The following is an 11,476-nucleotide window of genomic DNA, read 5'->3' as shown; positions in this document are numbered from 1 at the left end:
CTCTCCCTCCCCCCCCCCACCCCACTACCCCTATGAATGGGTTGACTATTTCCTAAGCTCTGGGGGGAGGAGGAGGACAAGGTGGGTGGGGGCAGAAGGAGGAGAGAAAATCCCCTAGAGAAAGGATATTGTTTACTCCATTTTTGAACTGGATGGAATCATCTAATCCAAAGACCTCATTTCACAGATGGGGAAACAGAGCTCAAACGAGTCATATGGAAGGATTATAACTTAACTTATTTTTTTACTATATCATGACGAAGCTTCCATGGGACATTCAGTCACCCATACCACCTAAGTATTCACCGAGGCTGGTGGAGGAAATGCAGTGCTTACCTACATAGCATACATATTTCTATTTGTTTACAATCAGAGAGGAAAAAGGATAGCACTTTAATGAATCAGGGGATTGGCTATAGATCTAAAGAATTGAGTCCCAGAGGATCTTAAAAATAAATATTGTGTTAGATGCATAAAAAGGAGACATTTTAAGTTAAGAAGATCATAATACAATTTAGAAAATGTCACCCAAGTTGTGTTCATCCAAATTAGGTTTGATCAGAAATCCCTTTCACAAAGATGGCACTGAAGGTGAAGAGGAAGGCTGTACCCCTCCCAACGCCGAAGCCAAAGCATAGGCTTTGAAGGCCAAGAAAGCTGTGCTGAAATGTATCCACAGTCACAGAAAAGAGAAGATCCACACGTCACCTACCTTCTGACAGCCGAAGCACTGTGTCTCCAAAGCTAGCCTAAATATCCTTGAAAGCACGCCCCCAGGAGAAACAAGCTTGACACTATGCCATCATCAAGTTCCCCCTGACCACTGAGTTAGCCATAAAGAAAATAGAAGACAACAACACACTTGTGTTCACTGTGGATGTCAAGGCCAACAAGCACCAGATCAAATAGGCTGTGAAAAAGCTCTATGACATTGAGGTGGCCAAGGTCAACAGCCTGATCAGGCCTGATGGAGGGAAAGCAGGTTTTTTCACCAAAAAATAAACTTAGATTTGCTCAAATGGTCCTAGTAGGAGAAATATGTATTACAGTTTTTACTTCATCTCCCTTTGCCTATTTCCACCTTTTCCACAGAGCTGAGTCCTAATGGGCCCCCACTAGATCTGAGTAGGTGTTATCAGTAGGTCTCCCATCACCCCAACACCCACAGAGGAAAGGAAGGAATACAACTTCAGCAAATGTGGAAAGCAGTTCTCAACTCTCAACTAGTCAGTGTATAAAAGGAGGGGTTGTTAAGAAGAGGTCCACCTGTTACTAACAGATCCTGGAAGAAGTGTGCCATGAGTGCAAGCTCAAGGACCAAGGTCAAGGACTATCTCTAACTGTTTGTTATCAACACAAAATACAAATAACTTACTTGTATATAGCACTTCTATCTGTACTATGTCTCTTTGCTCCTCAACAATATCCTAGTGAGGATGATAGGACAGCTATCACCTCATTTTATAGATGGAGGAAGGGGTAAACAGAGAGGTTAAGCAATCAGTCCATGGTCACCCAAGAAAGGGGAGTGTCAAGGCTGGGATGCTTTTCTTCCAATTACACTTCACAGGCTCCCTGACCAGGAATAGAAATCATTTCTGCAACTCATCCCTTTTCAAAGGAATCAGCGCAGGAGACCCCAAGACCCACCGTCTCCTTTCTGTGAACCCCCAAGTCCAGCAGGCATTCTTGTCTTGGGTTTTGTACCAAGTCCTCTGACTCAGATAGGGAGGAAAGAGCAGAGGGCACAACCACAGAACACATTGGCAATGACATTTCCCGCTTCTCTGTGGAAACCATCAACAAGCAATGTAAAACCTCCCTGCCCGTAAGAAGGCAGCATCCTCTCCACCTAAGAGGTGAGATATGAAGTAGATGATTTCCAGGCAACTTTCCATGATCCCAGCGCCTGACTAACTATTCCCAGGTGGCTGGTTCTCCTGTCCTTGTGCAGTCGGTGGCAATACAAAGATGTCACATGACCCAAAAATTTGTGCACAGTGAGAACACTTAGTAGCCATACGGTTGTTTTAGTCCTGGGATTTAAAAATCCACTTAGCATTAACACCCATTCCCCTGCTTCTTTAAAGCAAAGCGATTTCTTGCAATTGAAGTTGGTCTTTAAATTCCTTTTAAAATGAAAATATTTGCATAAAACTCGTCAAAGCATCTTCCGTCTGTGTGAAACATTCTTAATAATTCCAAAGGTGGCTTTGCAGATAAGCCATGGGCCCTAGGTTGGTAATTCCAGGCATAGTTTTTCCCACGTCATCTCTCCGGAAATATGTGCTATAGTCTTTACACTTAATAAAAATCAGAGCAAGGTTGAAAGATTTTTAGCGTCCTCAACTCAGATCGAGGAGCCTGTAACCCATCCTTACTTACACTCCAGCAGGGTGGCAGCCCGGGCAGTGAAAGCAGAACCATCCTCAGGGGTACAGTCCTGGAGACTGAAAATGAAGGGAAAACTGGGATTTAACCAGCTTGTCTTTGCATTTGCCACAATGGGACATTGTTAGGCCTGGGCTCCATGAAACAATAGACTTCGATAGGACATAATACCCATTTAGGACAGGTTTACATCCTACCTCTTCAAGCACGCTGAGCTCCCTTTCAATTTGCTCTTGCTGCACACAATGTATGTGTAACAGATTATTTATTCTAACTCTCTTCCTGTTCTCCCTCCCCCGTGTCTTTCCTTCTAGACTTCCAGTAAGTCCAGGGTGCTTTTTGTGTCTTGAAATGCTGGGTGATTTTTCATGAGAAATCAACAACTGGAACACACAGCATTGCTTTCTCTGGTCATTTAAATGAGATGGGTGCCTTGCATGAGTGGATTCTAAGGGCTGGTCTGTCTGAATGTGCTTATACCCCAATTTCTCCAAGTATGAAATCAGCCCCCAGATCAAATTCTTGGTTGCATTAGATGAAGAATCTACCATTTATTAACAAAGGGTCATTCTCATTTTTAAGGGGGAATGCATTACAAATATAAAACATCCAAGCCTTCATAATTTTTCCAAAGACTATAATCTACGAAGAGAAAAATGAAAGAATAAAACTGTACTTATAAAGAGGCTTGTTGTAGCATAAGCTTGAATATACTATTCTTATCCAATGTTATAAAACTTTTATAAGGTGGTCAGTTCTGGAGCTACTTTATGGGATAATGTGAGAACTCTGCTGGTAAATGAATAATGTCACAGAGGAAAGTAGAGTGTGAATAGTTTATTCCATGACAGAAACTAGGGGAAACCATACCTGCATGTGGACAAAGACTGCAAGGTAATAGCTAAGAACAAAAATAGTTGTAGTAAGAAGGGGAATTCTGACCCTTTTTTAAAATTTTTATTTAAATTCCAGTTAGTTAACATACAGTGTTATATTAGTCTCAGGTGTACAATATAGTGATTCTATACTTCCATACAACACCTGGTGCTCACGACTAGGGCCCTACTTAATCCCCTTCACCAATGTCACCCATCCCCCCACCCCAGTAACCATCAGCTTATTCTCTCTAGTTAAGAGTCTGTTTCTTGGTTTCTCTCTCTCTTTTTTTCCCCCTTGCTCATTTGCTTTGTTTCTTAAAGAGGATTATGACTCTTTAAAAATCTTTATTTTTAACCTTTTAAATCATTTTATTAAGAAAAAGATTCCACGAGAATAGGGCAGTTCCTGTGGGAATGATAATTTATTCTTCGGATCTGGAATATAGTTTATTGTACAGGCATCCTTTGCTTTGCTATTGCAAGTTGACTTGGAAGTAATCACCAAGAACTTCTGGAAAGCACAGTGAGGGGCCCGGGAATTAGGACTACTATTAGTTTTCCTGTGAAGTTGTTATAAAGGGTAAAGGAGCAAATTAACAAGTCAGTCCATTATCTCCCACCCAGTGAGTATTAGATACTCATTTTAGAGAGACGGGGTCAGATGTTAATGAAATTACTCAAGGTCACTTGGTGAGGAAATAAATAGGCTAAGAGTTCGAGCCCCAGTTTAGGCTCCAGAGGCCATATTCTTCCCCTTATATCACAATGCTGCCCAAAATATGTTTGCTAAGAGCACACCTTCCCAAATGGAACACAACTCCATTAGACCAGAGAGGAATATTTCATGCTCGGGCGGTGCCAGGATGGGTCATAATCAAGGGTGCTTTTCGTACTTCTTTTCACATATTTAAATATATTTCATATACTCTTATTTGATCTCTGCAACAGAGCTATCTCCATTTACAGTGGGAACCGAGGCAGAGAGAAGTTAGCCACTTGTGCTGGATTATACAGTTTGTAAGCGGCAGAGCCGAGATTTGGAATACCATCGGTGCTAAAGAACATACCCGCAAAATAAATTTTCTGCTCTTCTTGGATCTAAGGCAAACCAGAAGAGAAAGATACAGTCAAGAAACATAAAGAAAAAAAAGGAAAAAAAAAAAGATGTCCTTATTTTATTTATTTATTTTTTTAACTCTGGTTCACAAAGAAGGTGTTAAAGGGTGGATTCTCTGAGGAAGTGCCTGACTTATCAGGGAGATAAGCTAATTGTGGCTTTCCTTGTGACTGAAGCTTACCTACCCCCCAGCTCTCTCAGTAACTACTAGAAATGCAAGGTTACCCTTCCCCCATCTCTTCCCTGGGAAAAACCAATTCCCTCACTTCCATCCTCAGGTAGATCTTACGTCTTTAATGCTCTGTTTTACTCTTACATGAAAAGAACCTTTTGCCTGAGACCCACAGTTGGAATAGATTTTATATATGAGCCAACACACTCAACTGCAAGAAAGTTTCATGAAACATAATTTATCTTCTTATCCACTCCAATATATGTCTGATTAAAAGAATTCTAAATTGACTGCAGGACCACAGATTGGAAAACTCTGGGTAGGAATCCTAACCTCAGCTTCTCCCAGAGAGTTCTGGAACTGTGCCCTCAAACATGCATCTCTAGAATATCCTCTGCACTGTCATAATCTCCTGGCTCAAGATGAATTCAACTCTGCGATGTTCTGCCCCAACAAACATCTTCCCAATCAGGCTTGAAAACTTGGAAAGGCTGGCTGAGAAGCTTTTTCAGGGCAGAGGATATTTCCTTTTTTCCTTCCTGTTTTCTCTCTATCAAATACTTGATGAATTAACAGTTGGCCTTTGAGCTTGTTAAATATAGGGTGTGAGGATCCTGGCGGAGCTTTCTGCTGTTGGTAGGTACAACCCTCTGTTCAGGGAAATGGAGAAGGAAGGAGAACATGTGAAAACATGAGCCCACACTTGATGTTAGCTGCACACTCACCTCTCTTAGCCTCCTGCAAGGAAGGAAGTGGAAACCTTCTCCTTGGATGGAAATGAGAAGGCTTCACTACAGGAACTAGCACTTTTACATCCCACAAGGGTACAGGTAGACTCTCATTTGCCTTGTCACTAGGGAGTATGTGCTCACTAAGGAAGGAGTCTTACGTTGTAGGACTACACGAAACATTTGTTAAGCGGTAAGTTGATTTGTTGACCATGCAGATAGGAGTGCAAAGGGTACTGCATGATCAACACTGGTTAGAAATGTGGAAGGCTTTTCTACCTAAGCCATAAGCATAAGGAGAATTTCAGAGCTGGAAGGTCCTTAAGATCACCTGGTCCCAGATGTGTGGTAGATATGAGGAAGCCCAAGTTCAGGGAGTAAGCTCTCCAAGGTCCTGTAGTGGGAAAACTGGTTTTTTTTTCTCTTTACCAATGCTGTCTATACTCCCTGGATTTTCTTCCTCTCCTGATTCTGCACTTTATCCCCCTAAGAACACATTGTCACACGCTGAGACCCAGCTTCTGTTTAGAATATATGGTTACATTGTTCTAGTGATTTTTGAGAAAGGAAGGAAAGGAAAGGTGTGAAATTTGAGTAGGAGACACATCCTTGTAACAGCATTAAGTTAACAATATTACACAGTATGAAGCTTTCCAAGCTCCTACCTTCCACGTAGAATCAATCATCTTTACTTCTGTGCTGTTACTGGGCAGAACTTCCAACTCTGTGGTTCACTGATTTTTTTTTAGTATAGATTTTATTTATTTATTTTTGCGCGCGAGAGAGCGCCCTTGTGTGCATGAGTGGGGGGCGGGTAGGGGCAGAGGGAGAAGCAGACTTCCCGCTGAGCAGGGAGCCTGATGCAGGACTCATCCCAGGGTCCTGGGATCATGATCTGAGTTAGAGGCAGACGCTTAACTGACTGAGCCACCCAGGCACTCTCCACCGTTTGATTTTAAAATGAGACATGTAGAATGCATACGTACAGGGCAAGAAACAGAGTATTTGGAACAAACAGAATATTTCAAGTATTTATTTGGAATCCAGAAAACTCAAAATATTCATTCATTCATTCATTCATTCATTCATTCATTCATTCATTCCACAAATACGCCAGGGAGTGGAAACATGAAATGAAAAAATGACACATTTTCTTACTGAAAGCACAGTAGGTAAACAGTTGATTACAACATAGATAATAATGGCCACAATGGAGCTATGGATACCAACATAACATTGTGGGATTTCATGGGGGGCAACAAATTCTGTCTGGGAAAGTCATAAGAAGGTTCAAAAAAAGGTGATGTTAAAACTTTGACATAATTGTACAGAAGATCCAAAAGACTCTACAAAATAACTGTTAGAACTAAGAAGTAAGTTTAAAGTTTAGGGTATAAAGTCAATATGAAAATGTATTCTTTTTAAATTTTTTTTAAAGATTTTATTTATTTATTTGAGAGAGAGCAAGAGAGCACAAGTGAGGGGGAGGGGCAGAGGGACAAGCAGATTCCTGGCTGAGCAGGGAGCCCGACGTCAGGCTCTATTACAGGACCCTGGGATCATGCTCTGAGCTGAAGGCAGATGCTTAACGGAATGAGCCACCCCGGTGGCCCTGAAAAATGTATTTCTATATACTGACAACAAAAATAAAACAATGAAATTAAATTATACTCTTTACTCTATACTAAGAACTAAAACAGCCTTGCAGAGAGACATTAATGAGGACATAGATGAGTGGAAAGATAACCATATTTTTGATTGGAAGTTTCAATTTTATTAAAAAAGATATCAATTATCTCCAAATTGATTTTTTTTAAAGATTTTATTTATTTATTTGACAGAGAGATAGAGAGAGAGCATAAGTAGGCAGACAGGCAGGCAGAGGGAGAGGGAGAAACAGATTCCCGTTGAGCAGGGAGCCCGACGTGTGGCTCCATCCCAGGACCCTGGGATCATGACTTGAGCTGAAGGCAGCCGTTTAACCGACTGAACCACCCAGGTGCCCCAATTATCTCCAAATTGATTTATCAATTCAGTGCAATACTAATCAAAATCCACCAGGATCTTCAGTTTTATTATTTTTTATTGTTAGTTTTTATTTTTTGATAGTCACATATTTGCCTTTATTGTGAGCAGCAGGTGGGACACCTCCAATAACAGTTAAAAAATTAATTTAAGGTGCGCCTGGGTGGCTCTGTTGGTTAAGTGTCTGCCTTCGACTCAGGTCGTGATTTCGGGGTCTCTAGATTGAGCCCCACGTCAAGCTCCTTGCTCAGCAGGGAGTCTGCTTCTCCCTCTCTTTCTGCCCCTCCCCCTGTTTGCACTCTCTTTCTCTCTCTGTCTCTCTCTCAAATAAATAAATGAAATCTTAAAAAAAAATTAATTTGAAAAGGCAGGGATTTGGTGAAGCCATCCATTTGGAACTGCTGGGGCCTCATATATAAATATCAATCCAGAGCAACAGGAAGAGGACTCCAAAGCCAATGTAGAACAAGGTCACCAAGATCAGGGGGTCTTTGTAGATATCCCAAGTGTACCTGGTGGAGGTAACCTCATAAACGAAGAACCAGGTGGTGAAGCACATGCCAGTGGCCAACAGCCCCATGGTCAGATGTGGAAGACAGCTGGCTTTCCTGGGCCAGTGTATCTGCTCACAGCCTCAAGCTCCATTTTGTGGGGCACAGAGTAATACTCCACTCTGCCATCAGAATAACACGCTGGCAGGAGCTTCTTTTAATTTTATTTATTTCTTTTAGAAATTGATAAGATGATTGTAAAAATGTTTATGAAAATGCAAATGACTTTAATAGTCACAATAATCTTGAAAAAAAAGAACAAAAAATGTAAAGCTATAGTAATTAAGACAGTATGGCATGGGTGTAAATAGAACAAATAGATCAATGGAAAAGAATAAAAACTTCTAAAATCTGCTCATCAAATGACACTGCTAAGAACATGTGAAGAGAAACCACAATCTGAGAAAAATGTTTGCAGGGAAAATATTTGTAGGACTTGATTTAGAATATGTAATCTTGTAGGTCAACAATATGAAGAACGACCCAATTGAAAAATGGGCAAAAGACTCAAACGAGTATGTCACAAAAAAAGATATACACATAGCCAACAGGCTCAGGAAAAGTTAGTTATCAGGGAATATCACTAGTTATCAGGGAAATGCAAATAAAAACCACAATGAAGTACATCTTACACTCATTAGGAGTGAAAATACCAAATGTTGACAAGGATGTAGAGCAACCAGACCTCTCATACATTGCTGGTGGGGGTCTAAGATGGTGCGCTACTTGACAGTTCTTTACAAGGTTAAACATAACATATAGCTGATGACCCAGCCATTCCTAAGAACTATGAAGACCTATATCCACAAAAAGACTTGTAGAAAAAATGTTCATAGAAGCTTCATTCATAATAGCTTCAAACTAGAAACAACACAGTTGGCAATCATCAAGAACAGGAATAAACAAATAGTTGTTTACTCATACAGTGGAATATTAGACAGTAGTGCAAAGTGATAAACACAACATGGGTGAATCTCATTAATACTATCCTGAGCTAAAGAAGCCAGATAAAAAAAATAGTGCATATTGTCTGATTTCCTTTATGGAAAGTTCAGGAAGAGATAACAAACTAATCAAAAGAGATTGCAATCAGAGTAGTGGTTGCAGAGGGAACTTTCTGTATTGATGAGAAATGATCCGTGTCTTGATTTGGATGTTGGTTACACAGTGTGTATATTTGCAAAACTCATCAAACTGTATAGTTAAATCTGTTCATTTTATTGTATGTAAAATAAAAGTAAATTGGATTTTTGAGATGAGTAGAGATTTTCATATTCAGAAGAGGGGAAGAGAATTCTAGGTGGAAGGGACTATTATTGAACAAAGATGATAAATATGATTGACACTTTTTTTTCTGGTCATGATGAGCACTTTTGTGTTGTTATATCACATGACTTATAGAACTGAAAAGAAAGGGGAAAGAAGAGGGCAAAGTAGTAGCATGGAGCAAGATCATGAAGGACGATTTAGCAGGCTAAGAAGTGGATACTTCTTCACTAGTAAGCAGAAGAGTAATATGATCATAAATACTGGAAGGTTTGTGGGGTAGGGCAAATGGCCTGAAGCAGAGATTGGCAAGCTTCTTCCATAAAAGACCAGACAATAAATATTTTAGGCTTTGGGGGTCAAGTACTCTCTCTCGTACCTACTCCATTCTGCACGGTAGTGTGAAAGTGGCCATAGGCAATGTGTAAGGGAAGGAGTGGCTGGCTGTTCAGGTACAACTTTGTTTATGGACACTGAAATTTTGATTTCATAGAATTTTCATGCATCACAAAATATTACTCTATTTTTTTTCAACCATTAGAAAATGTAAGGACCTTTCTTAGCTTGTGGGTCATCATTGTCAGTCATCATATTAGAAAATGGTTCTTTAGGAACTCACCACAAGCCAGAAGCTAGCTGCCCAACCACCAAAGGGAATGATAATGCCCACGATCTCCATTTCATAAATGAGGTACTGATGCCCAGAGAGGTGAAGAAATGGCCCCCGCACAGTGTTGGTGACAGAGCTGTACATGGACCCACACACCTGTTTACAGTTAGTGCTTCTGTCCATCAGGCCTCCTATAATGCTGATGAAAGGCACAGCTGATCAGGAATATAATGTCATGGATCTATATGTGCCTAGTCACATAAATTTGGAAATAAAAAGCTAAAATAACTAAGAATACAAAGAAAATGGACAAAACCCTAATTATTGTGAGAGACCAACATATTTCTTTTTCTTTCTTTCTTTCTTTCTTTCTTTCTTTCTTTCTTTCTTTCTTTCTTTCTTTCTTTCTTTCTTTCTTTCTTTCTTCTTTCTTTCTTTCTTTCTTTTCTTTCTTTCCTTCCTTCCTTTTCTTTCTTTTCTTTTTTATGTAGGAAGTTTTATCTGATAGGACAAGTCTCTGTTTGATGCTCATCTTCAGAATTGTCCTAGCTATGCCTGGCCTTTTAATTTTCCAAGTAAATTTTAGAACTGTGTCGAATCCCTTTAAAATGTGTTAGAGTTTTGGCTGTAATCACATTGAATTTATAGGTGAATTTGGGGGAAATTGAAACTTCATATACTTGAGTCTCTTCATCCATATTTTGTTAAGTAGAATCTTAACATCTACAGGTTTTGATGCTATATTTTTTAGAACATTAAAAAAATATATTTTATTTATTCACTTGAGACACAGAAATACAGAGAAAGAGAGAGAGAGAGCATGAGCAGGGAGAGAGGCAGAGGAAGAGGGAGAAGTAGGCTCCCCACTGAGCCAGGAACCTGATGTGGGGCTCAATCCCAGGACCCTGGGATCATGACCTGAGCTGAAGGCAGATGCTTAACCATCTGAGCCACCCAGGTGCCCCTTGATGTTATTCTGAAGGCAATCTTGTGTTCTTTTATATTTTTTTAGTGGTTATTGTTACTGTATTCAACTGCTCTTCTTTCTTTTCTTTCTTTCTTTCCCTTTCTTTCTTTCTTTCTCTTTCTTTCTTTCTTTCTTTCTTTCTTTCTTTCTTTCTTTCTTTCTTTCTTTCTTCTTTCTTTCTTTCTTTCTTTCTTTCTTTCTTTCTTTCTTTCTTTCTTTCTTTCTTTCTTTCTTTCTTTCTTTCTTTCCTCTTCTTTCTTTCTATCTTAATTCCAGTTAGTTAACATACAGTGTCATATTAATTTCAGGTTATACTGATTCAACAATCCTATACAATTCTCAGTGCTCATCGTAAGTGTACTCTCAATCGCCTTCACCTATTTCTCCACTCCCCACTCCCCTTTGATAACCATCTGTTCTCTATGGTTAAGAGTCCATGTTTTTGTTTGTCTCTGTTTTTTTTCCTTTGTTCATTTGTTTTGTTTTTAAAATTCCACATATGAGTGAAATCATATGGTATTTGTCTTTTTCTGACTTATCTCATTTAGCTACTCTAGCTCCATCCCTGACATATTTCTTAACAGGTAAATTAGTCAAACAAGCAAGACTACAGAGGACTAGACTATCATATTTAATGTGCTTGGTCTGACAGACACACATGGAACACTTTTTGCCCCCGAAGTAGAAATCATGCAGGCCACAATCAATAAACAGAGTGCAGTAAAGTTAGAAATGCACAATAAAAGCAAATGAGGAGAAAGAAAGAAAAAC

At 39.7% G+C, this 11,476-nt stretch overlaps 1 pseudogene; it reads right to left on the bottom strand.

Moving 5' to 3' along the window:
- Positions 1-7,720: 7,720 nt before the first annotated feature.
- LOC123858217 (transmembrane protein 258-like) lies at positions 7,721-7,956 on the bottom strand (annotated as a pseudogene).
- Positions 7,957-11,476: the final 3,520 nt, after the last annotated feature.

The sequence above is a fragment of the Mirounga angustirostris genome, unplaced genomic scaffold (assembly GCF_029215605.1).
Source record: "Mirounga angustirostris isolate CCGP_5_RB_7025 unplaced genomic scaffold, mMirAng1.0.hap1 SCAF_4, whole genome shotgun sequence".
In the NCBI taxonomy this organism is placed as follows: Eukaryota; Metazoa; Chordata; class Mammalia; order Carnivora; family Phocidae; genus Mirounga; species Mirounga angustirostris.
This window is presented reverse-complemented; position numbering and strand designations above follow the sequence as displayed.